General features: G+C 37.0%; 1 long non-coding RNA gene and 1 other non-coding gene across 2 annotated transcripts in view; both read right to left on the minus strand.

Annotated features, from left to right (window-relative positions):
- Nucleotides 1–17,110: 17,110 nt before the first annotated feature.
- LOC115303120 lies at nt 17,111–17,218 on the minus strand. The gene has a single exon (XR_003913834.1). It is a non-coding gene; the product is annotated as a U6 spliceosomal RNA (small nuclear RNA).
- Nucleotides 17,219–24,399: 7,181 nt separating this feature from the next.
- Nucleotides 24,400–27,740, minus strand: part of LOC115301117 — a 58,933-nt gene continuing 55,592 nt past the window's right edge. The window contains exon 3 of the long non-coding RNA XR_003912979.1: nt 24,400–24,728. This is a non-coding gene — a long non-coding RNA (uncharacterized LOC115301117). The remainder of the gene's footprint in view (nt 24,729–27,740) is intronic.

The following is a 27,740-nucleotide window of genomic DNA, read 5'->3' on the forward strand; positions in this document are numbered from 1 at the left end:
ATTTTATTTACTTATTCTGAGAGAGAGAGAATACCAACCAGGCTCTGAACTGGCAGCACAGAGCCTGACACGCAGATGGATCTCATGAATCATAGATCATGACTTGACCTGAAACCAAGAGTTGGACACTTAACCAACTGAGTCATCCAGGCACCCCTAATTTAATTTTTATTGAACTGTTTCATTTAACTATTTTAAGGATACAAAGTTTTAAGAAGGTAACATTGGGTAAAATATGATTTAAAAATTTTTTAAAATTAAAAGGTTTACTTATAAGCTATCTATCTAGTTTTCTCTTAATCTTCCACATACAGCCATTGTTGTTAGATTCTTTTGTAGTTTTCCAGAATTTCTTTATGCAAATATTAGAAAATAATAAAGAGATTCTGATTAAACCTCTTGCATATTACAAGTGGGAGTATACTATTCAGTGTTTTACACTTTTCACTAAACAGCAGATTAGGTTGTCTTTCCATACAGAACACAGAGATCGTCTCTCTTCTTGTCCTTTTTCTTCCTTTTTACAATCACATAGTATTCCATCATACGGAGGTACTATAACTTAATTAGCCTCTATTAATGGACATTTAAGTTGTTCTCATAACAAATAATCATGTATATTTGTTATTTCTATGTATGCAAATATATATGTAAAAGATAAAGTCCCAGAAGTGAAATTTCTCAGTGAAAGGATATATTTGTATTTGTGAATTTGATGAAAATTGTCAAAAGGCCTTCTGTAACAGTTCCAATCTACACTCTCTCCATAGTGTACAAAAGTACCTGTTTCTGCATGTCTTGCCAACAAAGGGGATTATTAAACATTTGAAATTCTGCCAATCCAATAGGTAAAAAATAGTACCATTCTACACTTTTAATTTAAATTTCTGTTATGAGTGAGGTCAAATACCTTTTCATATGTTTTACAGCCTGCTGTATTTCCTTTCCTGTTAATCCTCTCTTTAGATGCTATGTCCATATTTCTTTTTTAGGGTGCTGATATTTTTCTTATTGATTTCTAGGAGCTCTTTATGTTTTTGGAAATGTGCCCTCTGCTATCTTATGAGTTGGCAAAAAATTTTCCCAATTTGTCATTTGTCTTTTGACTGTGTATGAAGTTTTTTTTCCATAGAGAAATTCTGATGTTTATGTAGTCATACAAATCTTTTTTCTTTGTCTTTTTTTACTTGTCTTTTTTCTCCATACCCACTCCAAGGCTATACAGAAACCCCATGCATTTTTGTAGTACTCGTATGGTTTATTTTTTATATTTTTCCTTTCTGAAAGTATTTAATATTAATATTTAAGCTTTATCTTTGCAGAGGATATATGATACAGATCCAGTTTTAGATTTTTCCAGATGGCTACCTAATTATCTTATCTCCCATTCTGGAATAATCCATCTTTTCTCCCCACTGATTTGATATACTCCCTTTACTATATGCTAAAGTCTATGTTTTTGATCTATTTCTGGACTTCCTGTTCAGTTACCTTGACCTGTGTGTTCATACAGGGAGCACATCTACCATACCAAATACAAACATAATCAATTAGTATACTATAAGAACTGTACTTAGTCTTAAATGCACTTAATTATATCTGTATTTTCACACTGCAAGTATTTTGCTGTATTTAGATACTGCTCACTCCAACTCACCATCCAAACATATATTCCCTCCTTGATTGCCCCAGGAAGTGTGTCCATTATTATGTTGAAGCAGACATTGATTGTCACTCAAGTTCTGGTAAAATACAGCTGAGACATCACAAATTTTTCAATTAAACTACAATTCCAAGAATACATATGGCAGAGAGCTGTTTTCTCTTTCTGAATATGCCTTTAAAGGTACAGTGTGTGGGGTGTTCATAAATCTCAGCATGCTTTCATTCAGCATCTCATAGTGGTATACAGCCACAGAAATCTGTGAAACATGCTGTTCTCCCTTCCTGAGGGTACTCCATGGTGACTTTAAAGCCTAGCCATTAAAGGCATTTGAAAGGGCACTTACTATTTAGTACCCCGTAAACATATATTTTGATTTTCTTTCATACTGTTTAATGGCATAATATTCACCAAGGATCTGTGGAGACCAGCTAGCAATCACAACAGACACACTCCAAGAGGAGTAGCAGCACTTTCTGGATTGTGTTTCTCCCCCTTCCCACACCAGAAGGGCTGCAGCCCATTTCTTCATCGTGCCAAATATTCACAAGCTTGTTGTCTGTTACCGGTTTAATGTAGTACATTCACACAGATTGAAGTTGATTTTCAGTAGAGGCCTATAAATAACGCTCTTCGGCTGTGATCTTGAGCCTTTTGAGATCAGTTTTCCCATTTCCACCCCTCCTTCTTACCAAGCATTTCAACACTGGGGAGAAGATTAATGTCCTCACAACAAAAGATGACTTTTGGAGCAGAACCTACCCAATAATCAGAAGTGGCAAGTAAAAGAGAGAAGGTGGTGACCTCTCTCAGTAACAGGAACAAGAAACTGGAGGAGCCTTTCCTTTTGCTTAGAAAGTGCCCAAACCACTCATTGCAGGAAGCGTTTGGCTACCAATCACTTCTCTGAGACCCATTACAAAAGGTGAGCAAATCTGAAAGCTCTCCCCCTCCTCCCCAATTAGTTCAGATTGCAGTCGACCTTCAAAGATATCCATTGCAAGGGTGTTTTTCTGGTGATGATGCTTTGAAAATAATTTTCTGTTTGAAGGGCTTTCTTTCTATTCTCTCCCCATGGCAACTTTTGAAAATTTGTTAAAACGCACACGCATACAAGCCTCTTAGGCTATCTACAAGCTCTCTAGGTGAGTGGGAACAAATGGCAGCCTGACAAAGAAGTGTGCCCAGCACAACTGCACAGTTCTGATCCTTTGGGGATCTCACACAGAGTCCCTGCAGCCCCCAGAGCAGCATGAGGAATTTTTTTTTTTAAGTATACCATGCAATAAGTTAGGTTGAGACCAAGTTGTTCCTCTGCTTAAGTACAAACTAGTTTGGTTGAACTGCTTTTCCAAACTGACAAGAAAGATTTCTTAGTGCACCAATGTCTACATAGCAATGGAAGAAAGAAAGCTAGAGCACTTATATCTTCAGGGCATGCCCACACTAGAAATTGGTAAGAGAGGAAATTTGTAGAAAAGATGGTATACCAAGGGTTTAAGGGAACCATGGATGATTTAGAACTGTTGGGATATTCTGGCATTAATCCTAGCACCCAAGTCACAGGAGGACTGATTATTACATCAGCAGAAATCTTCCCCAAATAGATGAACATCTAATTCTTTTTAAAAAATTTTTTTACATTTATTTATTATTGAGACAGAGAAACAGAGCACGAGTGGGGAAGGGACAGAGAGAGAAAGAGACACAGAATCCAAAGCAGGCTCCAGGCTCTGAGCTGTCAACACAGAGCCTGATGCAGGGCTCGAACCCACAAACTGTGAGATCATGACCTGAGGAAGTCAGTCGCTTAACCGACTGAGTCACCCAGGCACCCCGATGAACATCAAATTGACTCCACATGGTGAAAGAAATCACACCTCACAGTTTTTGGTAAGTACTTTCCTCATTTCAAGCATCATAACTTTCCACGGATGTCCCTGGGGATCCCTATTTAAAAAATGTTCTTTAAATCAGGTACAAAGAGAGAAGAAAGCAAAAGCTACAGTACACTTCAGTGTGGTATAATTTCTAGGAGGCGGAAAAAAAATGGCTGTTTCTATTTTATCTTTTCTGCATCAACACGGAGTGTCATGCCGAGAATGACGGCGGGGCTAGGATTTAACGGCCAGGCCAGGAACTGGAAGCAGCACCTGTGGACCAGAATTTAAAACCCATGGATGATTTTTCCTGACGCTTTTATAGAGCGTGAATGAGGATGTAATTTAAAAATAAGCCCTGCATCCCATTTAAAAAGATAAGAAGGAGCTGGATGTGTGTAAATGTTTGGATTAAATATGACCAAAGACTGCACTGTATTTAAATGGCTTGGCACTTTAAACATGATGGAATCAGGCTTCATAATGGTGCGAGCATCTACCTAATGGAACTAAATTTGCAATATAGGTGCATAGTGGAAAAGAAGGACAGACAAGTGGCACTGAGAATCTAAGTGAGACGGCATCAAAAAATGAAACATATTGAGTTTAATGATTGACCTTATTGGAGGCTTTCTGCTCTGACAATGAAGATGTGAATTATCCTATTATTATAAGCAGATGGATCATCTTATTAATGCACCCTAGCCTTTCACATTTTTATTCAACTTTAAATTAAATTGAACAATTTCAGTAACATTCCTTAAAGGATAGCTGTATCCTAGAATCTAGACGATTCTAGAAATATTTTTTGTGGAGCTTTAATATATTTTTTCTTTCCAGAGACACACTTTCAGCTCTGCTACACTATAATGCTTTGGCTTTCATTTGGATATAGCCTAGGTGTCTTGCAAGTTTCTCCGTAAATTCCTCCAAATCCAGAGGAGCTGAAAGAGATTCTAGGAGCCTGCGTTTCTCTTAATGACTCCACATGGAACAGCATCTTTGGAATTCTGATTCTGACATGCCAGCCACTTGATGGCCCCTGCTATAAGGAGCAGCACATGAGCCATAACCAAATGTTTTCTGAATTCATCCTCAGTACAACTCTCCCCTGAAACCAAAATTAGGCAGCAAAGTAATATTTGTTTAGAAACACTTACCGGGCACCTGCTTAATACTGTAAATGCTATCCTGGCAAAACCTTCACACACAAAGGAAATATTTCACTGGAAGGCCAATATCTGCAACTACTGAAAAGAACGGAGCTGTTTCAAACTCACCGACAAAGGCTCTGTCTTAGCCCCCATTCCACTTTCGGGGTTTTTTTTTTCCCTTTTTGGTTTTGTTTCCTTTCAGCATATTTTAGGAACTAATCAGCTTTATAAAAGGTACCACTGTTAATCTACTGTTTGTCTTGGTCTTCACTGAAGCTCCTTAAAAGATAGAGTGCAAACAAAGCAAGAATTAAGGTCATTCCATTTAAATCCTTAAGAGAGGAAGACAAGGGCTAAGTTATTGCTGAGGACTACAGAGCGGGCTAGAGGAATCCAGGATAAAAAAAAAAACCCTCGTTGTTTATTATTTGACAGACTCAGAGCAGCCCCCATTCCCATATTTGTGAAGGGATTACCCTTTAATGGGAAGTCCAGACAAGTCCCTGGCCCACAGTCCACCCTGCTCCAAAGCACATTCTATAGGAAGGTAGACCTCAGAGTGCACTCACTGGGGGGACCCAGAGTAGGACTCGGCTCATACCCTATAGCCTGACGCGATTCTTCCTCCAGCTGCTAGAGATACACAAGCAAGCATGACTGTCAATGGGAATCCATGCTCGCACAGAGGCAAATCCGTATCTTAGCAGGTGGTAGCTATGTATGTCACAACCTGAGCTAGTATGCATCAGATTTAAAGAGGGGAAGGGAGCAAAAGTAAAAATAATAAGCCGCATGAAAGTGTTGCAGTGGCATGTAATACTAGCCTGTTTCTTCTACAATCCTGATTGCAACCCTACTGCCAATGTCTCATTTGAGACAGAAGTCGGTTTAAATGTACTCGAGTTTCCTCATTTGTTGCTGCTATAGTTGTTCATTAAGCATCACAAAAATACATTAGTCTTCAATTTGGTTTTAATGTGGCAATGGGTTAATCTGTTTAAATGAATGATTCACGGAGCACCTGGGTAGCTCAGTCGGTTAAGCATCTGACTTCGGCTCAGGTCATGATCTCATGGTTTGTGGGTTCAAGCCCTGTGGGCTCTGTGCTGACAGCTTGCTCAGAGTCTGGAGCCTACTTCGGAATCTGTGTCTCCTCTCTCTGCCCCTTCCCCGCTTGCTCTCTGTCTCTCTCAAAAATAAATAAATGTAAAAAAAATTAAGTTAATGATTCACTGTAAAGTTTTGTCTTTAAAGGATTAAGGGCAGGAAGCAGAAAGCACTGTCTATAACCAACAGAGATGCAGACTCTTGATATCCCAGAATTGAGTAAGGCTTACACATAGTAAATGCACAATAAGAACTTGTTACATGAAGAAAAGTTGGGGTAGTTTTGACTGCCTTAATACTAATAGCAATATTACTAATTGTTAATGTTTACTGAATATTTACAACATAAATATGTGCTAAGCACGTTACTTATATTATCTTGCTTAATTCTAATATCAACATCAAGTGGTTATTATCCTCATTTTACATTTGAATAAAAACAAAGCTCAATGAAGCCCAAGGCTAATTACCTAAGTAATCAATACCAAAACCAGTCTACAGGGCCTGTAAGGTCTTACTCAGGACCCTCTGCTCTCTTCCTTCCTTCGTTTCTTTCCTCCTTCTTTCCTTCTTCCCTTCCTCTCTTCCTTCCTTCCTTGCTTTTAAATTAAATAGGTCCCATGCCCAATATGGGGCTTGAACTTAAAACCCTGAGATCAAGAGTCACATGCCCTACCAAATGGGCCATCCAGGCACCCCAGGACCTTCTGTTCTTAATGCTATACTGTTGTACCTTCAAAGCAGCATTTCTTAGCTTGAGTTTAGAAAATATTCATTCAATGACATTTTATTAGATGAACAAATTATCCTTAGAGAGAACAAGGATTCTACCTTTAGCCAAGATATGAGAACCTGTAAGAGATGAGAAGAAACCCATGAAGTGGTTTCAAATTTTGTCCTCAGCTCCTAGAAGAATTTAGCTACTCACAAAATACAGTGACAATTTTGGTGCTGCTTTGTTAAATGTCATATGAACAGATATCCTGAAAGGGGTAATGCTCCTTCCTTAAGAGATATCTTACCTTCCCCCAGTTACCACACACACACACACACACACACACACACACACACACACACACACAGTGTGTCAAGTTTTCCCAGGCAGAATGAGATCTGTTTACAAACCCCTTGGTACATGGTGAGTCTCCCTGGCTTTCTACAGTGTTCGATTATGACTGGCCTAGCTAATTCATTTAATTGTATGTTCACCCCTCTTTGGAAACAGAACAGAATTAAATTGCATTTTTGAAGCTTTAGCAAATCACCATGTGATTTAAATTAGAATAAAGACAAACACTGAGATCATTTTTTTTCTTGAGTAAATTCTGATGGCATTTCTGGCCCAGCAGGAATGTTTGTCCAGAGACTCTTAAAGGTCTCTCCTGGTCATTGAGATACCCAGTTAGTTAGTTCTAAGTATATTAACCACTCAGCAATAAATGCAGACTCTATAATCAAAAACAAGCAGAATGAAAAGCCATACATGAAATAAATGTTTCCTTTTGAAAAAGCCTAAAACCTCATTTTTAACAATAGTCCAATTTGTTCTCCCTCCAAACGGTATTAGCTTACAAAGCCAAAGAGGACAGAGTTATATCCATATATTTAATAACTTCCCCTCTTCTAAGGAAAGTGCTAGAAATATGGTATTTCTAAGTCACTAACAATAAACAAATAGTCCTTGAAACTAAAAGCTGAGGGACACTTGGTATTATTTTTAGGTATATTTTACGGAGCTATTCATTTTTAAAAATTTTTTTAATGTTTTTATTTATTTTTGAGAGAGACAGCATGAGCAGGGGAGGGTCAGAGAGAGAGGGAGACACAGAATCTGAAGACAGGCCCCAGGATCTGAGCTAGCTGTCAGCACAGAGCCAGACGCAGAGTTCAAACCCACAAACCGCAAGATCACGACCTGAGTTGAAGTCAGATGCTTAACCGACTGAGCCACCCAGGCGCGCCTTTACTGAGCTATTCAATAGTACAATCTCTAGCATGATTACTTATTCAGTCTCATTTGCACCATAGATTGTAATACCGTTGTCCCTTCCAAATAAAATGAGTAGAAAAAATAAATAGCAAGAATTAAGAAAGTATTCTCACTTGTGGAATCTCTAACAGTTCTATAACAACAACAACAACAACAAAAAGCTTTAAATTACAGGGGCCATTTAACTTTCCTAATTTTAGGACATGGTGTTTTTAAGAACCTTTGGATGTTTGTTCCGTGTGGCACAATTTTTGTAGCATTTTAATATGATGAGCCTCAGGCTTTTGAGGTTGAGACCAGTGCCCACCATTGAACAAGCATGTTTCATCCCTTTTCATTTTCAAGTATAAGTCTACAGATTCTGCCATGAGTTTATGGTGATAGTGACTTGGTCCTATATTCCATAGGCAGCATGGAAGCTGATCTTCATTTTGCAGTGAAGTTTATCAGGCTCGTCCTTAGATGAGCTGCCAGGGTTTTCCTGCAGGACAGGTAGTCACCCTTAAAGATGAACCAAGTAGAAAATAAAATCTGTTGGTAGGGTAATCTAACAGCTTCCTTTAATGGACATTTCATTTTAAAGAAAACAGAAAAGATTCATTATCCTCTTTCCCACCCAAAATAACAGAAAAGAAGAGGACAAAGGAAATTGAACTTCTGCTTATAATTCATAGGTGTCTGTATTATCTAAACATCACATTTAGGAAATTTTGTATTGCCAGAAAATGTCTAATTAAAAAGAACACTTGTTTTTAAAGAAATTGTCCCCAAGGTGAAACAAGCACACAGAGTGCAAACAAACAGCAATTTGGGGGGAAAACACTTACGAGATATATTGTACTTCAGGATATCAACATTCACTTATTCAAAACAAGGCCTACCAAATGAATTAGGATGTATCCAAGTGACAGTGTTTTTATTAGTGAAAGATTTCCAGAGTACAGAATGCTTACTTGACAATTAATCAACCCACAGCTATTTTTTGTCTGCCTTGTAAAGGACAACAAAAACTGGCCACATGTAAATTATTTTATAAGCATCCACCTAGGGAGGTGTGGACCAATATGGCAGACCAAACACATGCATGCACTCCTGGCCATGATCCCTGAAAGCACAGATATTTTAACAGAATAGGTTCATGAGTATATTAAAAAATAAAGGAAATTTTCACCAGCAGACAAAAAAATTCTAGAGAATCCTAGAAGACAGAAAAGCAAGATGGATGGTATTGACTGAGAACAAAACCAGAGAAGAAGAAACACGGCCCGAAACAAGAGCAGGAGAGAAGTACAGATTCAGAGTTTTACTTTTTTTTTAAATTTTTAATGTTTATTTATTTTTGAGAGTGAGAGAGACAGACAGACAGATAGAGCATGAGTGGGAGAGGAGTGGTAAGAAAGGAAGACACAGAATCCAAAGCTGGCTCCAGGCTCAGACCTGTCAGCACAGAGCCCAACGTGGGGCCCAAACTCACAAACCACAAGAGCATGACCTGAGCTGAAGTCAGACACTTAATCAATGAGCCAACCAGGCACCCCTGGAGAAGCTTTACTCTTAAGAGTAGGCCCTAGAGAGGTCCTGAAGGTTCATTAGAAAACTGCCCTTGGAACAACAGAGAATAGTAGGTGTTCCCTTTCCTCTTGTTTATACAGAGCTACTATCAGGAGCTGCTTTTAATCCTTGGCTCACCCCTCAGAACATCTCTCTCAAGAAATATTGTGCCTGACATACTCAGCATCTTGATTGTGGTAATGGTTTCATGGGTCAAAACTTCAAATAGTACACTTAAAATATATGTAATTTTTGCATGTCAATTATACCTTAATAAAGTCATTTTTATTTGGGTAAAAAAAAAAAAAAAAGAAATACTGTGCCTATAGACTCCCCATGTGGGTGCAAGAAGGAGAAAGAAAGTAGAATGTAAGTAACTCTTGATCTTTAGAACAGACAAGGAAGGAGATGTGCTAAGGAAGCACCTCTACCCAGGAGGGCAATGCACTACCTGCCTTAGGAGCAGAATTAAGCCCTCCTTACTTTGGCAGTGGGGAGGGGTTGGAGGCACTAGTCAATAACTTGCTGCACCAAGTACAGGCACCACAAAAAAAAGTGTCAGCTCAGTCTCAGTCAGTCCTCTTAGTCAAAGGAGAGGCTTATTTTTAGGAGAAACCAATAAATATTGCTTCAGAGGAGACCTACATTGGCTGCCTGTGTTAATGAGCCTAGTCTTTCATCATTAATTATGTTAAATGAACAACTGAAGTTTGCCAGATATTGAAGGAAAACTCACAGCTTTTAACAACAACAGGAATAATGATGAAAAGTTTCCTTGAGGATTAAATATAATTAAAGGAATAGAGAAGAGTAAAAAAATGAATTCTACGATCTTGAAAAAGACATGAGGCTATTGCATCCATCAGACAAAAACAGCATATTATCTAGAGCAATAAGACCAAAAAAGAAAAATATTAAAAAGAGAGAGAGAGAGAGAGAGAGAAATGAGGTACATCTATCTGAAAGGAAGAGACAGGCTGTCATTATTTGTAGACAGACAATCTTCTACCTAGATAACACAAGGGAGTCTACTGAAACACTACTACAATTAATAAGAGTGTTTAGCAAGCTAGCTGATAGAAGATCCATAAACACAAATCAATAGCTTTACTAGAAGCCAACAGCATGGCTTGGCTAACCTAACTCATTCTTCTCCTCTCCCCTTGCTGTTTGAAGGTAGTGATGTGTGTGACAGGGTTCTGGCTAGTGAGAAATGGGCCAGCTCTTCTGAGGAGCTTTTTTGCATTCCTGATACAGGAATCACAACTTCCCCATCTCTTTGTCCTTCTTGTTCAAATGCTGACTTGGAGCTAGATCTGCAGTGAGCATTTTTTGAAGATTAGAGCACAAGAAACAAAAGAAGAGACATGTCCCTCGCTATAACCATGCTGTTAAACCCACACCAGCAGCTGCTTACCTTTGGACTTTTTGTTGTGTAAGTAAAATAAGCTCCTGTTTCTTTCTTTCTTTTTTTTAATGTTTGTTTATTTTTGCGACAGAGAAAGACAGAGTGCAAGCAGGGAGGGGCAGAGAGAGGGGGAGACACAGAATCTGAAACAGAGTCCGGGCTCTGAGCTGTCAGCAGAAAGCCTGACACAGGGCATGAGCCCACAAACCACAAGATTATGACCTGAGCCAAAGTCGGACATTTAACCAACTGAGCCACTCAGGTACCCCTAAGCTCCTGTTTCTTTAAGCCACAATTGGGTTCTCTGTTGTTTGTGGCCAAATACATTCTTAACTGATAGATATGAAATAACACAATGGAAAAATATTTCATGCACAAAGGAAGGAAACTAAATAAATAAATGCAACAAGAAATGTACAAGATTCATACAAAGAAAATTATAACAAAAAAAGGCTTCAAGAAAATAAAATAAATGGACCAGTTTCCGAATGGGAAGACTTTCTATAATAAGTATTTTAATTTAAAAGCTAATGTCATATCAATTGAAATTCTAATAGGATCTTTAATGGAACTTGACCAGCTGATTCTAAAATTTACCTGAAAAAGAAAATGAGGAAATAAAATAAACCTATTAAAATTTTGGAAAGAAAGGAAAAATGAAGACTTTTATTCTATCAGCTATCAAACATACTATGAAATTTCATTATTTAAAACAATGTAATCTTAGTGCAAAGATATGCAAATATACTAATGAAACAAATAGAAAATCTGAAAACAGGAGTGCCTGGGTGGCTCAGTTGGTTGAGCATCCTACTCTTGGTTTTGGCTCAGCTCACAATCAAGATTCAGTTCCTAGGTTCATGCCCTAGGTTGGACTTCATGCTGACAGCACTGTGGGGGTAGCGGGTGCTGCTTGGGATTCTCTCTCCCTCCCTTCTCTGGCTCTCCCTGGGTTGTGCATTTGCACACTCTCTCTCTCAAAATATAATTAATTAATTCATTAATTAAAAAAAAAGAAAACCTGAAAACAGAATCTTGAATACGTGGTATTTTGTATATAATAAACATGGCATTTCAAACCATCAGGAAAGAATGGATATTTAATACAGTATTGGGAAAGTAAAGTATCTATTTTATACAAATCAAGTTTGTTCATTATGACACACACATAAATAAATTCTAGATATGATACAAACCCATATCCAATAAACAAAATTTAAAGCACTGGAATAAATAAAATAAGTGAGAATGTTTTAATTTTATAAAGGCAAAGACTGACATATATGATTGCCACAAAGGCACCATAAATAAAGTTAAAACACAAACTGTAGCTTGAAAGAAATGCTTTCAAATGTTTTCAATATATACAGCAGAAAAAATATCAATATCAGTAATTATAAAGAATTCTTACACATCAATGAAATGACAAACTCAATAGAAAAATGGACAAATGTTTAAACTAACAAAATAAGGGTGAATAAGTACAGAAAGCTAAAAAAAATACAAAAAGATGCTTAGCCTCATTAATAAACATAAAATTGCAAATTAAAAAGTTTTTGCCATCCGACTAGCAAAAGTTGGAAAGTATGTTAATATACAGTTGTTAGGGATAAAACACTGTATATTTTCATACACAGTTGTAGTAAGGAATGGATATAATCATTTGGGGGGAAGGCAGTCAGATATTTCTACCCATGTTGAAAATGCACATGCATTTTGACTTAGCAATACCATAAATTCTCTTTTAGCTCTATCGCTCATCTTACTATCATAGTCAATGTCCCTAAAGGAATATTCTGTAGTCACTTTCTCATCTCTCATTCACTCTGACTTTCAAAAGTGTAGCTTATTACCTTTACCTGCCCCCAATTCCATTGGTGGGAGGTGGGAGTCATAAATAATTACCTAATTGCCATACACAATGACATCTTTTAAGTACTTGCCTTATGTGTCTTCAAAATATTTGATGCTGTAGACCATTCTTTCCTTGATATTATTTCTTCCTTTTGCTTCTAACACTCTTCACTCTTATTTTTTCCCCTTCTGACTCTTAATCTCTTGCTCACTCTTTCTTTGATCCTTCAAGGTTAAGTGTTCCCCAAGGAACCTCTCTTTCTTACTCTATCTTCTTGGTTGCGCTCAAACTATGGGTTTAATTTCTATTTACAGGTTTGAGATTATAAAGTAACCACTATCTTCAGTCCAACCCCCCTTATTGAACAATAAATCCTATTTATACCTTCCTTCTAACATCTCCACCAGGCTATTCCACAGGTTTCCCAACAATTTCAGTAAGATGCTTCTCTCTATATATATATTTTTTGTTTTGACTGAAGTTCTACTGTCCACCCAGTTACCAAAGCTAGAATCTTGGAAGTCATCTAAGACACTTTGCCATCCCTCACTCAACCTGCCAAATAAGTCTTCTAGCATCTTAGTTATGCCTCTCATATCCACCTGTTTCTCTCTATCCTCACTGCTACTGCATTGGTTTATTCCTTCATCATCTATTCAAGTTCTTAACCTGGAATTCATGGGCTCACATGAATCCACAGATGGACTTCAAGAGACCTGTGAGGCACTCAGCATTATCTGTAAAGTATGTGTATATGCACACATAATTCTAAAAAGTGATCTGAAGCCCCCAAAAGGTTAAGAACAATTTGCTTAGTTTAATCATTGTTATAATCTCTTAGTTCTTCCTCCTGCTTCTAGTCTCACCCTTCGGACATACCCTCCATCCTGATGCCATAATGTTTTTCCAAAATATAAATCCAACCATGGCCCTGCTATTCAAAACTGCTACAATATCTTCTTATATCCCAACTACAGCCCATGATAAATTTTTAATACTTAAATTGTTCCTAACGTCCTGGTTCTTCTACACCTCTTTACTTCTGCTCATATTGCTTTCTTTGCCTAGATGCCCTTCTTCACAAAGCCTTTCTTGTGTTCCCTTTGGCTCTAAGCCGATCAGACTACCTAGCCCAGGTAGAATTGACCACTTCTTCCTCTATAACCAGAGTATATTATCACAGAGATTATATAGAGCTTTATTATAATTCCTATATTCTTTCATGTCATGTGCTTAAGGTTACAGGTCAACAGAACTGTACACACTCTGAAGGCAAGGACAATGTCTTGTTTTTGTTGTCTACAACAAATAATACAGCCGTATCCTGTATGGCTACTCTATATATATTAATGACTTCAAAGGGGGATATCAGGTTGGTTGTTTTATTACTACCAATTTCCTTTCATATATTAGAAAGAAAAAATGTGGAAAAAGGAATGAAGAGAGAAAAAGCATCTTAGATAATAGACTGTGATTGGAAAATGCTGCTAGGTAGAAACAGTATCCTATGAATATCAAAACTTCATTGCAAAGGCCAAGAATTCTAAAACAAGATGAAACATGGAACAATATAGAGAAATTTTCAACTTTTGCTGAAGATCAACATAGCTTTCTATTGCCTTCATTTAAATATTAATTTCATTAGATTTACTTCTCATAACCCTTAAGTAATAATTAAAAGATATATATAAAAAAAGATATACAGTCCAAGGTCTATAATAGAAAGTAGAATCAAGACATCAGTGTTTTGAGTTCACAAGTCAACTAAGTGAAGTTTAGAGAATAGAAAATAGGACTACAACAGCAGCTTTTATATGTAAGATATACTAAAACAACCAATTCTGATGCTAGGATTTTGCAGGCAAGATTATAACTTTATCAGAATTGTTTTTGCACATAAATCTTGAAAGATAATGTGGACTTCTCAAGAATATATGTCATATTGCATTTGTGTGTGGTCAAATGTTGAAGGCCGGAAGGGAAATAGAAAGAGATGAAAGAAAATATGTTATATATGTACCTGAGGTGGAGGGGAAGAATTTCTAAAAAATACACCAAGTTCTTGAAAAGGAAGTTTCCGACTTGCTTAAGTGAAATAACAATCTAACATAAAGAAGGCATTACCATTGCATCATGCAAATATTGACTGACTTGGCTAATCAGGGCTGTATATCCACAGCCTTTTTTCCCTGGAGTCTGCAGCGACAGCTTTGTGTACTCTGCAGTCTCTTGTGCCTTAGCCAACAACTGATAGAGTATTAGATCAAAGCCTTGATACACAGATGCCAGGCAATTTGGTATTAAACAAGCGATAAGAGTACAAAAGAAGTCTCAAAGTACTTTCACCACAATTTGAACAGCAAATAGTTAATTAGGTTGATAATAGATGTCAACATTTTGCCCAATGAAGGTATAAACTTCTTCTGTCTCAGATGAAAAACTAAATTATTTTTTAAAAGAAGCAGAGATGAATACTGTTTTTTAAAAGAAGCAGAGATGAATACTGTTTTATTATTTCTTTCTCTTCTGAAGAATTTGGTTAAACAGTTTTAATTTTCTCCAAGGTTTTTTTTCTGTAAAGGGACAGAATATAATTTTCACCAGCATAATTTAAGTGAGGTATTTAAAAGGTGATATGATGAGCCAGTAAAGTTTGCATTCAATGCAAATAATCAAGGCTTGAATTCATTATGAATTATGGAGATGCTATTTCAAGGGGTATTTTTGAGGTTCTTATGTGTGGGATTTATAAAATATCTTACTCATTTGTTTCAAAAAACCAAAAAATGATATGAACTAAGAAACATTTCTATCCTACGGATACTTTTTTCTTAATTAAAATAATCAACTATCTAGTTATTTTAAACAACTAAATCAAACATCAGAAAATTGAATTCTTTAAAAAAATTTTCTATATGAGCATCAGATAAAGAGGTCAAAAGTATAAAATGCTCTCAAGTATATACTTTTAGCTAAAAAAATACATAAAGGTTAGTAGAAAGACCATCCATTTTCCCAAGTCTCCAGTATCAAGCATGAGGCAAATAAATGTTTTTCCAATACCAAATGAATTAACAAACCCTTGGAGCAAGGTTTACATGTTTTATTAATTGCATGTGCCAAAAAACCCTGAAACACAAAAAGAATCCAAACCCTCCACATCCAGATGTTAGGGGAGATGAAAATAAACATCACAGAGATCACAGAGTTAAAAGAACTTTACCAAGTAAGTGAAGTGCCACTAACTTTAGTTGGAACAACCACATAGGAAATCTCTGGAATACTACTTCCCTTTTCCAGATTTTATAATAAAATCAATGTATATTAACAGTGCCATCTACTGCTTAGCAGTAACACTACAGTACCCCAACGTGGCCCACTGAACCCAAGATGGTTTATTTTCATCAGGGGCATCACCATTGGAACTGGTCCATGAGGACACTGTAAAATATGATAAATGTATATAGTCACTGACTAATTACTTTCTTTATTTTCTTAAAGCCAAATTTGCTTCCAAGTAGCAATTCATGGGAACAACTATGTAGTGAAAAAGTACTGGAGTACAAGTAGGAGGGGCTAGGTTCTTGTACTTTTTCTTATTCCTCCATGGTTTGACCTCATTTTCTAGTTAGCCTTCACAATCCCTTCTAGCATAATACTAGTAAGTTGATCTTTAGAATGTATTACTTTCAGGAAAAAAAAATGTATCATATGGGTTCCAGAAAGAAGGCATCTAAATCCTCTTCAAAATCCTTTCCAAATACTTTTCAGAATTAACTGAGATTTCTTTAGTTGAGAATAGGAACAGTTACTTTAAGACTAACATGCAAATAAAATTTAGATGAAAACTAAAATATACAGGCAATCAGTTTACTTAATATAGAAAATCCTAGTATCCAGGTAATTTAGCAAATATTTCCATTTGTTTACAGTCTTGCAGATATAGCCCAAATCCCATGAGAATGGAAAAACTTCCTCCCATGAAATTCACATCTTAAAAATGTTTTAATATCATGGTATCCTGTACTTGCTGTGATGCACAAAGAATACAGTATTACTTAATGTAATGTTCCTGCAAAAATACATAGCCTGAATCAAATCATGAGGAAACACCAGATATGCCCAAATTAAGAATCTTTCTACAAAAAAAATGGCTTATAATTTTTTTAAATGTCAAAGTCATACACAACACAGAGGACTATTCCAGATTCAAGAAGACTAAAGAGATATGACAACCACATGGCATGTGTGATTCTGGATTATGTCCTGGAACGGGGGGAAAAAATGACATAGAAAATATTATTGGGACAACTGGCAAAATTTAAATATGGGCTATCTATTAGATAATAGTATTGAATCAATGGTGAACTTTTTGAACTTGATAAATAAATCATGGTTATGTGAGAAAACATCATTGTACTTAGGAAATACAATCTGAAGTACAAAGAGATAAAGGGGCACAGAGTCTGCAACCAACTCTAAAATGTTTCAAAACAATTATTATATATGTACATATATATATGAGAAAGCATGTCATCCTTGCACAGGGGCCATGCTAATCTTCTCTGTATTGTTCCAATTATGAATGAGAAAGCAAATGGGAAAGCAATATATATATATATAATGGTAAAGCACATAAGGCAAAACATTAGCAATTGGTGAATATTAAGGGTAATCAGGAGTAGTTTTGTATTATTCTTGAAACTTTTCTGTAAGTTTAAAATTATTTCAAAATAAAAAAGTAAAAACGAACAATAGTAGATAAATTGCCTTCTATTTTTAAATGTAAATTTTAAACTGGAAGAGACTGAAGTAAACCATTCAGCTCAAGCATTTTATTTTATCTAAGAGGAAATTGTAGTCTACAGTGCTGAAGAAAACTTCCTAAGATTGCAGAAGCAGTGAAAAAGCTCCAATCGCCTGAGTGCCCCTCAGTATCTTTTTCTAGCAAGCCACAGGGACCTGCCAGCAGCTTGCTGGACAGGAGGCTATAACAATGGAAGACCTGGGGACTCAGAGACAGTGGGGGAAGGGGGGTCCTGGTACTTACATGAGCCCAACTGTGGCTTTGATCTTATTTTAAAGCTGAAATTACATATAAAGGGGTCAAATCTTGGGTTAACAAAGCACTTACAGGCATTTTCTAAAGGTAGTAAATTTTGTTGGTTTTTATGTCTTTTGTTACATATTCAAGATGATAGAGTTAAAAGTACAAATGCTGGAGTTCTTAGAATCCAACATTAACATGGCTTCCCATTCTATAGGTTTTCTTATACCATACAATCAAAGCTTGTTAGAAGGTATGATGACTGACCCTAATTTCTACATTAAAGTGCCAGCAGTAACAGAGAAAGCAAAGAGAGGGAAGAAGGAAGGAAGGAAGGGAGGGAGGGAGGGAGGAAAGAGAAAAACACATGAAGAAATAAGGGAGAAGTAAGAATTCCCTTAAGTAATCTACATTATTTCAACTTTTTGAATTTACTGACTAAACACAGAATTGTAAATAAATTAATAAAACACCTTTTTATGTGTAAATCTGCCATTCTTCTTGTTTGTACCATAATATGTGTATTTATGTTACCTATCACAGCCTCCAGTAAGGTATCAATAATAACTTTTATTATTTTATCCATTTAAAAGGCAATAATTGAGTGTTCAAGGAATGCTTAAATGTCTGATTTAGTCAAACTTCTGTCAATCAACCAAAGTTTTATCTGTGTTTGCTTCAGCAGCACTAACATTTGAAGCCACCTGATACCAAACAATCTGAATGATAATCTCCAACCCCAAGTCATTCTTTTTCCTCCTGAATTGGCTAAAATTTTAACCAATATATAAATAGAAGGATGTAAACTTTTAGACTAGATCAAACTCGTGCTTCAGCCTGTCAGCAGTGAGCCCATGACTAAGAAGCATGTGATATGATGCGGACATGCCTGTTGGTACTTCTCAGGGCCCCCACATCCCAACTTGGTTTCCCATTCATTGAGGACTTTCTGAAATAACAGTGCTAGACAGAATTCCCAGAAGCATCAAGCTATCACTTCTGGAATGTCTACAAAAAGCCTAGTAGTTATGGGGGAGGCAAGATAACATGTGGTCAAAGGAGTGGACTGTGGGCCAAGTCACCCACTGTTGAGTCCTAGCTGTGCTATCTAGTAGTCTCTCTGTGTCTGAGTTTCCCCTCTGGAAAATGGGGTAATAAGGTAACCTAGTTCATGAGTCAGGAGCACAGAATCCAGTAAATTACTGTTAGCTATTACTATGCAGTTTACTAACAATAGAAAATTTTCTTTTGTACATATTTTACAAGGACTTTTCACACACACCAATGCTTCTTTTTTTTATTCCTAATTCTACTTTTTATTTATTTTTTTATTAGTTTATTGTCAAACTGGTTCCAATGCTTCTTTTTAAAAAAATTTTATTTCTAAGTAATCCTACCCCCAGTGGAGGGTTCAAACTTAGAACCCCAAGATCAAGAGTTGCGTGCTCCACCACTGAGCCAGGCGGGTACCCCCCAATGCTTCTTAAAGTAAGATCCATGGGCCTTCTGCATCGGGCACCGGGATCTGTTAAAATTCCAGGCCTGGATGTAATCTTGTGGGGTTGTAGGGGGAAGGGATACTACATTTAACATTTTACCTAGGAGTTTAAGAACCACGATATTATTCACTTACAAACATCGATTTACTTTGTTCATTTCTAATTTAAATGCATAATGCATAAGACAAAATGTAAATAAATTATCCTTGCATAATATATGCATAACATACCCACACCTAAAAGCAGTGCCCTGACTGGCAAACAGTTAGATGGCAGACTGTTTAAAAGAACTTCAGTTCAATCTGTTCCCTAGGTTTCTGAGAAGCTTTGGATTTGGCTATATTACTAGCTGGTGTTTATTGGCAAATACTGTATGACTCCTCAAATAAGTTACGTGCTGCCCACAAAGTAGCAAAGCTAGAATAAGAAATGCAGGGTTGCCAGCCCCCACCAGAAAGTAACAGAGTAACATAAGCTACAAAAACCCAGAAGCCTGGTCTCTGGCTCCTCTGGAGCACTTCTCACCTATCTCGCATGTTAGAGTATATTCATTCACTCATGCAGTCATTCATTCAAGAAGTGTGTCTTGAGCACCTCCTATATGCAACACACTCATCTTATGGATGGTGGGTGCCCTCAATGTGTTAATCCAGCTCTTCTGCCATCACATTTTTAAACTCAACTGTAGAAGTTTGTGGGAGTATAAGGGGAGGGGTAGAATATTTAAAAAGAAAGCATTTGCAGAACTGAAATAAACTGGCATAAGATCTGTTGTAAGAATATGTACTCCGGTGGATTTTCATCCTTTCCCCCTAACCTAGAAAAGAGATACCTGGTGTGCATGGAGGGGTACTAACTAAAGTTACACTTGTAACTTTCGAGGTCATGGTGGTATTCTGCTGACAGCATCCTTCGGCAGGCATGAAGAGAACTCCAGTGGAAATATGCCAGGTGTCTGTTCCTCTCAAATTTTGGCCATATTCTCCTGCTGGATTTTCCTCATTCAGAAAAACAAGAACTCACAAGATCATTCTTATTAGTGAGAAACAATGGTCTATCCAACCCCAAATTCTGACTCTGGCAATGGCACCAAGGGATATTTGGAGGGCCACCTGATGTTGACCTCAAACATGAGGAACAGACCACCACCTAAATGTTGTTAAGGGAAATTTAAGTTGTTTTTAAAGGACAATTTACTCAGTCTATCTATAAGAAATAAACAATATCAAGCTTTTACTGCTTGCTTGGATTTTCCCTAGGTAAACCTGTTTGTCTGAGGTTAGAGCTCATTGTGTTTGTTCCTTGAAAAAAGTGAAATTATGCTGGTTTTATTAAAAGGATGATTTAGATTCCATTTACCACAAACATTACTTTATTTACTTTTTTTCAGCTATAATTTTAGCTGTCATTCCCAGTGTTGTCAAATACACTGACCATGCCTTGCAATAAAAAAGAAACCACAGTCCAAATAAGTTAAGGTTCCATGAATTTCAGAAAACACTTTGGAGAGGCCCCATTTCCCTTCTATCTCAGTTTCTGAAACCTTCTGACAAATCTGTTTGGAATCAATAGCAAAATTCCAGAAGGGCATGCTGTACTATCATTGGAAATAAAATTGTGTAAGAAAAGCCAGTGTCCGTATTTAGTTACCAAATAATTCTGCCAGGTGTTTGTGTAATCCAGACCACCCTTGAGCTCTGAACAGTTTTTTTTTTTAGCCCTTCCAAATTCATATATCAATCTTTATCTGACATGAATATCATCCTTCCTTCTATAAACTTGGCAGCCAGTACTTACTCTCAAAGCACATGGTGAACCCAAAAATCATTTCTCGACATACGAAAGTTTCAGCTGTATTTGTTTCCCCTTGTTTCATCATCTTTCTTTAGGGGATATATTTTACCTCCATACCATCTCAGTTTGCTCGTTTGTTTATTAACAATCCTAAGGTATTCAGTAGGATTTTCATTCGTACATAGTCAACATAGTATCTGATTTTGTGGAAAGAGTACAGGAAAAAATAGAATTTTATTACATAAAGCCAAAAAATTACAGAATTGCATAGCGACATTTAAAAAGTTTTCCCTTTGGAGTGGCTGGGTGGCTCAATCGGTTAAGCATCTGACTCTTGATTTTGGCTTAGGTCATGATCTCACGGTTCATGAGTTCAAGCCCTGCATGGGGCTCTGTGCTGACAATGCGGAGCCTGCTTGGATTCTCTTTCTCCCTCTCTTTTTTTTCCTTCTCCACTCATGCTGTCTGTCTCTCTGAAAATAAACTTTAAAAACCTTTTTTAAAAAAGTTTTTCTCTTCATATTAAATAATGAGATTTTCTAAAAATTATATTTGAAAAATAAAAGAATTTGACATTTCAATTAACTTATTAGAGATGATTGAGATCCATTTCACCAACAAACTGTGTGAGGTCTTCACATACGTAACTGAGAAAGACATGAAGTAGAGACTGGTTATTAGCTGGTCGTTGCCAGTGTGGAGAATGTAGTTCTTCTCCAGTATTCACTCACCAGTCAAATCGTACCCACTTGTTTACAGCCCAATTCAAATCCCTCTTTTCAATGAAACCTTCCTTGATTATCTCAAGCAACATGGTTTCTCTATCCTTTGCATTGTTATACTGGCACCTATTTGAAGGCCTAAAGGAAACCAACATCAAAGAATTTGTGAGGAATCATGCCAAAAAGGACGTACAGAGGGTCCCCACTGTCAGCAAAACTGCTTCAAAATATGCCATCACTTTTAGTCTTAGGAGATAAGTCTCCACTATGGAAAACAGAAAATTTTGGAAATGGACGTGTTTACAAGACACAAATTTCTGAACCAGGATAACCACAGCCTGGCTATGGATCTAGAGAGCTTACTTGGTGTCTTTTCCTCTCCTCTATCTTGTCAAAGATAGCTCTTTTTCTAATCGAGCTGGAAATCTGACTTTGTCCCTTTTAATGTCCTTCTCCCAGTTCATCTCCAAGGAAGAAGACAAAGAAGGGGCTACCAGTACCTTTTCTTTCTCTCCTGATCCATTGAGAGTTTAGGGTTAGGTCACGTCCTCATGGAGCACTAACTGATAGACGGAACCTGGCCTTTCATAACTTTCTGTATTTCTCTGTTGGGGACTAGATACAACAGAGTGTGCCTCAGGGACTGTAAGAGAAATGGGAGGCAAATGTGAAAAGCTATAATAGGAACTGAGATTTCTTAATCCGGGAGATGAAATACCAGAGGGTCACTTAATAAATTTTAAATATTAAGGTTAGATGCAAAAGAAATAAGCTGAAACACTGGAATAAGAAATGAAAGTTAGATAAATACATAATTTTCATAAATAAAAGAGTAATAAATTACCCAAGAGGGTAGAACACGTTTCATTGTTGGTGTTCAACAGGGGGGAATTTCATCTGCTAGAAATAGTTTGAATAGAGCAGAGTGACGTGCAAGACAAAGTTTTAAGATTAAAATCTATGATTCTCTGATGACTAATCAGAACTTTAATATCTAGTTTAACACATCATAATCACAACATGAATTCTAGAGTTAAGATTAGGAATAAAAGCATAATTACGTCCTTCCCAAATGGAGTTAATGGCTTTGATATAACTGGGAGCGTCAACTGATTCTGTCCTTAAAAAGTTCAATCTGTTACCTTCTATTATCTATTATCTGGTACCTCTATTTTTTATTCTTTATTCAAGATAGAAAGCAAAAGAGAATGCTTTTGAATATATTGATGTGAAATTCTTTTGGACATCAACCAAATATTCATTTTCAAGTAACAATGATATGCATGGTAGCATGGTCTTAGTATGCACATTTTGTAAAATACAAAGAGTAAATCAGTATAGGAAAGAAACGGTGTTTGCTCTAAGACTAGTGAACAAAAAGTTCCAATTAATGGCTTTTGAATAAGATTAGCCAACAATTTGATTCAACCTTTTAAAAAAATTTTACATCATTATTAGTAAACAGTTTGTCTAAAAAAAATACCTGGCGTTTGTTATTTTTACTTACTTCTAATCACACAATAAGGTTTACTGGTTTACTGTTAAACTTGAAGATGAAAATAAAGTTATAACAAATAAAGTGAAAATCATTCATATTCCTACTACCCAAAGGTAACTACTGCTAATATTTTGGAGTCAATTTCTTCCCAATCTTTGAGATCATATTTTATCAGCAGGGTTTTTTTTTTTAATCTCTCTCCTTTTTTTCTCCCTATGAAATAAACATCTATATCATTACATTTTTCTTCCTTCAAAACATTATTTGTAATGTCTGTAAGCCAGCCCATCAGAGGGATATACTACAAGATATTTAACCTTTCATTATTAGTGGAGATTTTAGCCAATCCTAATGAAGAGTCAGGAGACAGAAACCTCTCTACCTATGTTAGGCAGAAAAGCATTTAATACAGAAAGTCAGAACTCTATCCTAAGTCAGGTAGTGGTTCCTAGAAAACCATGACGGAACTGATGTATGTGGGAATCAGGAAACCCCTTTAGGGTCGCTGACTTCAGGAACACACTGCCATAGCTCTCATATAAGAAGCTGTGATCTAAGGACCACTGCCACCACCTTCTACAGCCTATCTTGAAATTTCCCAAATGAGTGATGGACACTGATATACTTCTTCAGAAAAAATCAGTGTCTCTACTATGTTTGCTAACAGAAAAGAAAAAACCAAACGTCTAGGTGAATAGGAAGATATCATCTGCTTCATTTATACTCTCTATATATCACATGGGTACATCTACTTGAGGGAAACCTAATTTGCATATCATTCCTATACGTAAAGGATATTGGGCTGTGTAGGTTTTAGCTTTTTAGTCTCTAAAGAGCAGAGACAAGAACATAGTTGGAAGAATGATGAGCCTTAACCCACTATGTCTGCTACAACTATTGGCAATAAGGCTGCAAAGAAAGTCCTTGACATTGATCTTTGCTTGCACTGCTGTTTACTTCCTTAGGGTAGATTCCTTGAAGTGAAGTTACTAAGTCAAAGAAAAGAAACTGTTTAGATTCCTGATATATAAGTACTGCCAAATTACTTCTCAAAAAAACTGTATCACTATATACATATAAAGCACGACATGTAAGTGCCCATCTCACCATACACTTACCAGTACCAACTACTGAATCTCTTTTAAAAAATCTTCAAGATTACTACCGATGGTGGAAATCTGATTCTAACAGTCTGGTTATCCTTATATTAGTAAGAGAAACCAAGAATCCCTCTAGATATCCAAGGGATTTATTAGATTATACACATCCATAATGATCCATTACAAATGAACTCCCCAACAACAACACAGCTCATCATATTAATGCCTTCAGAAAAGGCCCTTCACAGCCTGTGCAGGACCTCTGATATAAAAGAACCATGGTACAGGATGCAAATTGAGACTTTGCAATAACAGTTACTGCTGAGACAAAAGGCAAAGGATGGGTATATAGATGTTTGAAGCTGTTTTTCCTACTAGAAACCAATAGCAGTGTTGAGGTGTCAACTGGGACTTCTTTCTCCATTCATCTGTAATTTCCATCAGCACTTCTAAGTCATGCCTATTAGACAATATAAATAAAAACAATCCTGTTGTTAGGCAAATAGAACTTCACAGCAAGTCGTTCTGGTTGTCTCAGTTCTACTTAGACTAAAGCCCTTAAGTCTTTCCTCTATACAAATCCTGTAGGTGCATTCTTGGGACCTATATTACCGCTTCTACCCCTCTTACAGTAAGAGTAGGATGTAAAAGAATCTTTTTTTTTTTTTTTAAGATTCTTTAAAAAAAAAAACCTTTACCTCCATCCCTGGGTAGGTTTCAATAGCTCCAACTATATACAGCACATACACTAACACCATTGTCCTCAAAACTCAAAAATGGCTACAATCATCATTTCTCTGTATGGTGGGTTCATTTTATCCCATGAAAACCCCTCAGAGGAGTCCTCTCTCTGTTTCTCTCTCTCTCTGTCGCTCTGTCTCTCTCTCTCTCACACACAGACACACACACTGTCTTCCTCTTTCTCTTTTTCAACCTTACTCAATGCTTCTGAACACATTCTCCTCTTGCTAGTCACTGGCTAATCCCCTGTATCAGCTGTCCATCTCTGGACCAATCAACGGCCACTCTTTCCCAAAGAAATGTCTATGACTGCTTCTGAGCTAAGGGCTTAGAGGGAGGCTGTTTTGGTAGAACAATTCTCAAAGTGTGGCGCTGGACAAGCAGCAGCATCTGGGAACTTTTTAGAAAAGCAAATTCTCAGGCTTCACAACAAATCTACTGGATCTTGGGGCCCACCTGTTTAATAAGCCATCCAGTAGGTTCTTATGTGTATTAAGTTTGGGAACTACTGGGTGAAAAGATACAGTTGTGGGTGGCATTATGACAGGTGTGCATGGTATGGTATCATAGGGAAATAATTTGCTTTGATTATATGATGGGGGGGGGTGGACCCAGGCAAAGTCATTTTATAAAAGACAAACAACATGCAGCAAATTATATGACTCCATGTACCTCTACTCAGTACATTCTTCTCACCAGAGGAGAAAAAAAGATTTGAGGAGATTATTCAGGAGACAATGCTTAGAGCAGTGCAAAAAGGGGATCAGGGTTCAGGATAAAATGTTAATGTGGAGTTCTATTTTTAAAATTTGTAAAAGAGGACAGTACTGGGATTTTAGTGGTCTTGAGTGCTTTAAGTACTATCTGATGTGCTAAAGCCCCAGACTGGAAGTCACAGGACCTGGGTTCTAGTGTTACCTCTTCTGTTCAGTTATTTTAACATAAGGACAAATCAAGATCTCAGTTTTTTCATTTGTAAAATGAGTGTTAATTAAGGCCACATTCAATTCTAAAATTACTTTATTGTCTTATGAGACTCTTTGAGATGGATCTAAAACTTACCCTGACAGTTTCCTTTACCCTTGAGATTTGTTATTGTTTATTTTTTAACATTTTATTTATTTTTGAGAGGGACAGAGACAGAGCTAGAGCACGAGTGGGGGAAGGGCAAAGAGAGAGAGAGACACACAGAATCTGAAGTAGGCTCCAGGCTGTGAACACAGAGCCCATCACCTGTCGTGGGGCTTGAATTCATGAACCGTGAGATAATGACCTGAGCCAAAGTCGATCACTTAATGGACTGAACCACCCAGGTGCCTGAGATTTTGTGGTTTTAAATAAAAGGATGGACCCCTCCAAGTGGACATCAGGGCATATATCTCAAGAGTTCCTTATGTGTGAAATCATGACTATAAGAAAAGATCCTAAAAGAAAGCAGGGTGTGGAGGTATCAGGATAGGAAAGAGTAGGAATAATCTGAATTATTAGGAAAGTCTGGGCTGGGCCCAGCATAAAGAGAAAAAAGAAATTGCAGACATAAAAAATTGCAATCTAGACTTTACAGCTGCTAGAGCTTCAACTCACTAGTAAATAAGCCTGGTTGACAATTCCCTTGGGCAAAGTCTAACGGCCCAACAGATGATGGAGGGAGTAGGAGAAAAGCAACATAATTAAGGGAAAAAACACAGAAAAAGTCAAGCATTGGCTATTTCACTTCCAGAAAAGCAAATGGCTTTCTGCTGAGTAACTCTGAACAAACCACAAGTTCTCTGAACCTGTTTCCTCCTCTCAAGAAAGAGAAAGTCAAGGTCAAAGGGGGCAACACAAGTGAAGTTTTTAGCATGTTCTTGGCACAGACAATCTCCTTTCTCTGCCTCCCATCCAACCCCAAAAGAAGTAACTTGTCCAGGCCACAAGGAAGAACCAGGACCCAATGCCAGCCTCAGGACTCATAAAACTTTCCAACAGTACCAGTCTACACCCATTTCATATTCCACCCTATTATCCACTTGGCTCAAAACATCACCCTTATTTGATCCCTCTTTTGGTTTAGAAACAAAATGCACATACATAAATTCAACTTTAATGGGTACCATATAAAGCAGGAATGCATATATTAATTTCTCCCAGCACCAACCTGGTTTCCTAAGGGAAAAAAAATCATACATCTATCTCATTTTCATCATTATCCATTGTAGAAAAAAGTAAATTTTGTTATTGTTTATTGTTTATGTCAAGGTTTGAGATGACTTTTTCAAAGACTGAATTTTCTCAGGGAAGTTTGCCTGGATTAGCAATTCTAAGAAGTTGTTATGCACTATTTTAATCTCTTGCCTGACAGAAAAATTTCTGCACAGATAAAAGCACAAGTGAAAAGCAGGTATTGTGTATGCACAGTAGCATATTTTTAAACCGTATCCTACTAAGAAAGAGGGAACATCAACAAAATGTGCCCTAAGAATCAAGGTCCACACTTTACATTACTGGGAGTTATGCCATTAAATCAACGCATGCTGGGTGAAAACTTTTCCCCTAATGTGTGTACAATTTTATTTTAGGTTCTTCAACTACAGAGCGAAATGCACCGGTACTATGAGGCTTCTTAAGTCTATAATTCTTTAATAGCTTTTGCTTTCAGTGTTTCCCTCCCCATCTGTTCAGTAAATGGTTCATTTTATGTTGAAAGTCAAAGATAATTGAGCACAAAAGTGCTGAGTTGGTATTCTTCCTT

This window comes from Suricata suricatta, chromosome 9, assembly GCF_006229205.1.
Source record: "Suricata suricatta isolate VVHF042 chromosome 9, meerkat_22Aug2017_6uvM2_HiC, whole genome shotgun sequence".
Lineage (NCBI taxonomy): Eukaryota > Metazoa > Chordata > Mammalia > Carnivora > Herpestidae > Suricata > Suricata suricatta.